The sequence below is a fragment of the Muscardinus avellanarius genome, assembly GCF_963383645.1.
Source record: "Muscardinus avellanarius genome assembly, chromosome: 6".
NCBI lineage: Eukaryota > Metazoa > Chordata > Mammalia > Rodentia > Gliridae > Muscardinus > Muscardinus avellanarius.
This window is the reverse complement of record NC_137791.1, coordinates 139,587,919-139,591,791: the sequence shown is the minus strand read 5'-3', so window position 1 is coordinate 139,591,791 and position 3,873 is coordinate 139,587,919.

The following is a 3,873-nucleotide window of genomic DNA, read 5'->3' as shown; positions in this document are numbered from 1 at the left end:
GGGGAGCCAAACTGTGAGGTACAAAAAGGAAATTGATCAAACCAAGCCAGTAGTAAAGCTAATTAAAAGAGAAGCTGGGTGTGGTGGTGCATGCCTGTAACTTAGCACTTAGGAAGCCGAGACAGAAGGATTGCAGGTTTAAGGCCAGCCTCAGCAACTTAGCAAGACCCTCAGAAACCTAGTGAGACACTGATTCAAAACAAAAAATTTAATGCTGGGCCTGGTGGCGCACGCTTGCAATCCCAGCTTTTGGGAGGCTGAGACTAGAGGATCGCAGTTTGCGGACAGCCTCAGCTACTTAGGCCCTTTGCAACTTAGTGAGACCTGGTTTTAAAATAAAGAATAAAAAATAGGGCAGGGGGTGTAGCTCGGAGGTCGAATACCCTGGGTTCTATCCCCAGACCTGCAAAAAAAAAAAAAAAAAAAAATTTAAAAGGTTAAGGGGGTAGGTCAAAAGTAGAATGTCTCTGGGTTCAATCTTCAGTACCAATATTGCATACACACAAAAAAAAAAAAGTAGAAGAAACCCTGAAGGCTTTGCTCTCTGTAAAGGCCAAGATTGTTCTATATGCAAAAACCAAAACTATTTCAATAAATATGGAAATGATAATGAGGCCTGCCATTATTGTTGTTCAGCATTTCTGTGGAGATTTTAACAAGTGCAATAAGATAAGAAAAAAAATGACATAAACCAGAAAAACACAAGTCATGTTTGTGGATGATATCAACACAGAGACTCCCTTATATTTCAGTTTAAAAACTAAAATACAAAACAGATACAAAAATTTAACATGAGATGAATGTACAGAAGGTAGTAACTTCCCACTCTAGCAATCGCACCTAGACATAAAAGTGGTAGAATGCTCCCTTGGTGATGGTGGGAGTGCAGAGGCACAGGGTAAAAGTAAGATGCTGTAACAAGCAGCCCCACTATGCGGTGCTCCACAGGCAAGGCTTTCACTTCCCCACATGAAGCCCCTGCGTGGAGGAGCAGTGGTTCTGCTCATGTTAGTAATGCTTTTTCCAGGTATCCCAACCTACTCAGAAAACAATGAGGTCCAGGCCAGGCTGTCAACACAGGAACAGGTTGTGCACTGCACAGGAAAGCCCAAGAGTTGCAAGAAGCTAGAGGGTGGCAAAGATGGGATTGGAGTCCCTGGAGGCAACCTTACAAACACCCTGTCTTGGCGGAGGGAGAGGTACTGTGGGTAGTTGGTGGGTGGTGGAGGGCCCGGGGGCCATGGTTGGGCTCTGTGGCGGGGGCCTGGGGGTTCTCCTGGGCTGAGCCGGGAGAGCCAGGCTGCAGCACTGCTAGGGGAGGTGCCGCGCGCAGGAAGAACAGCCCCGGGCCTCCAAAACCAGATGGCCCCGGCCCCGGGGAGGTTCTGGCGTGGGCGGGGCTGGCTCCGGCCCCTGAAGCTCCATCCAGCTCTGGAGTGTCTCTGCCTCTGTGACCTTATCAATCTGCCTGGAATGTGTAAACCATGAGCTAACTGCGTGGGGAATGTGCTCTCAGCGCCGCCCCCGCAGTGACAGCTGCTCCCCATCAGCCAGCTGCCCCACCTCTGTGGCCGCTCCTTGCTTCTCAGTGGGAAGCTGAGTGGCAGTGCTGCAGGCCAGGTGTGGTCGAGCCCCTCACCCCTGCCACCTGTGGGCAGACCCCTGGACAGGGCCAGTGGACAGGGCCCTGCAGGCCTTGGCGCACCTTCACAGTTGCCTTCGTTGTGGCTGAGTCAGAGACCCTCGCACCCCAGGCAGGTTGGCGCCTGCCACTGCTGATTGGTCCTCAGTGCCCATGCCAGGCCAGGGACACCCCTTTATTTCTGCCCTGGACCTGAGCACTTCAGAGGTTCTCACGAGTTGCAGATCCAGGCTGGAACATTTCAGGTTGTTCCATCCCTCTTGCAGGGTTTCCAGCCCTAGCTGGTCCCTGGGCGGGGGCCTCCTGCCCCCCACAGTGGCTGGGGCCTGGATCCCCTTGGGTCCAAGGCAGTCCCCAGCCTGACCTCATTCAGGACAAGACCTATGACAAAGGACAGACCCCCGTTTTGAAAGGGGCAGCCCACCCAAGCTGGGGCCCATAGGCCGTCATTGTCTCCCATTGTGGGGCATCAGGAGTGGCCCTGGGTCTGAGGGGTGCCCCAGCCCTTTCCTGCCAAGAGCATCCCTCCAAGCCTTCAGAAAAGGCCTGGCAGGCCCCAAGCTCACCCTCTGGACAGGCCCAACCAGGCCTGTGCTCAGCAGTTGAGGCTGGCATTGGAACCAGGGTTGGGGGCCAGCCCCACAAACCACACAGTGAGGGGGGCCCTGAGAGAGATGTGTCAGGGAGTTCAGGTGTCACCAGCGGGGTCTGCACCTACCTCTCCAGTGCTGTCCCCCAAGGCTAGGCCTCCACAATGGCTAATTTTTAGAAGAGGCACCTTGCCTATTCTAAAAACCCATGGTATGGAGATAATTCACATGTGTGAAGCTCACTTCCACAAGGACTGCTTCTGTGGGCTCAGTACCCACAGGGTCACGCACACCATTCCGCCCGGAGCCCTTTCTCCACCCTGGAGAAGGCCAGGGCCCTTGGCAGTCACTTCCACCGAGACCTGAATGGGTGCGCCTGGCTCCTGCTGCTAGCATAGCACAGCGCCACACTGGGTGATTGCGGAGGAGAACTTTAGTCCTCATAACGCCAGAGGCTGGAAGGTCAAGGCCAAGCCACCAGCACATCCCATGCCTGGTAAGGATGTTCTCTTAATTCTTTAACTTTTTTTTTTTTTTTTTTTTTTTTTGGTACTGGAGCTTGAACCCGGGGAGGTTCTACCTGGGAGTTACACACCCAGCCCTATTTTAGTTCTTATTTTGAAACAGCCAAGTTGCTGAGTGTTTTTTTTTTTTTCTTGCTGAGTTGCTGAGGCTGTTCTGGACCCTGCAGTCCTCCTGTTTTGACCTCCCAAGCACGGGGATTGCAGGTCCCCTGGGGCCCCAGGCAGCGCCCCACAGTGCGGAGAGTGCGCCCACTCCTGCAGCCCCCCTCTTTGGTACTGTTGATTGAACCCAGGGACATTCTACCTCTGCGCTATACCCCCAGCCCTTTTTAAGTTGTTATTTTGGAAGCAGTTTCTCACTAAATTGCTAAGCCTGGCCTTGCACCTGTGATCCTCCAGGTGTGTGCCATCATGTCTGGCTTTATGCACAGGTCTTTCTTTCTTTCTTTCTTTCTTTCCTTCTTTCTTTCTTTTTTCTGGGCAGGAGGGAAGCTGAGAATTAAACCCAGGCCTAGCACTTGCTAGGCAAGAGCTCTGCCATGAGCTTCACCGCAGCCCCACAGACCTAGGGCAGTGGGAAGGACCTCCACAGCCAGACAACTTCCCATTAGGCCTGCTCCTTGGGGGTTAAGTTTCTACGTGAGTTTTTAGGGGGGAAACCTTCAGACTGCAGCATTCCATGCCTGGCCCCTAAAAACTGAGGGTTTTGTCACAGGCAAAGCACACTGGTTACTGCAGTGGCCCTGAAAGCTCAAATCCCTCCGTGTCATCTTGAAAGTCAGCACCAGCTGCGCGGAGGCCTGTGCAGCACAGCCCGAGGATAACCCTCCTCCACAGGGAGCCCGTGAGTCAAGACCTTCCAAACAGCGGGGGATGCGCACGGCAGAGGCTCCCTCCCACAGGATTGCCTACGAGGAAAAGCGTAATGGGTCCCCGGTAAGTCGAGGACCCAACAGGGAGGCAACGTTAAGTCCTGACTCCATGTCTGGAACCTGGGCGCCCCAGAGCAGTGTCAGCCCCGTGGCTCTGCCGGACACAGCCTGCAACCACTCTCTCGGTGGAAGTGGAGTCCGCAGCTGGGTGCCAGGCCCAGGGGTGTGACCTGGGCAGCCCCGCC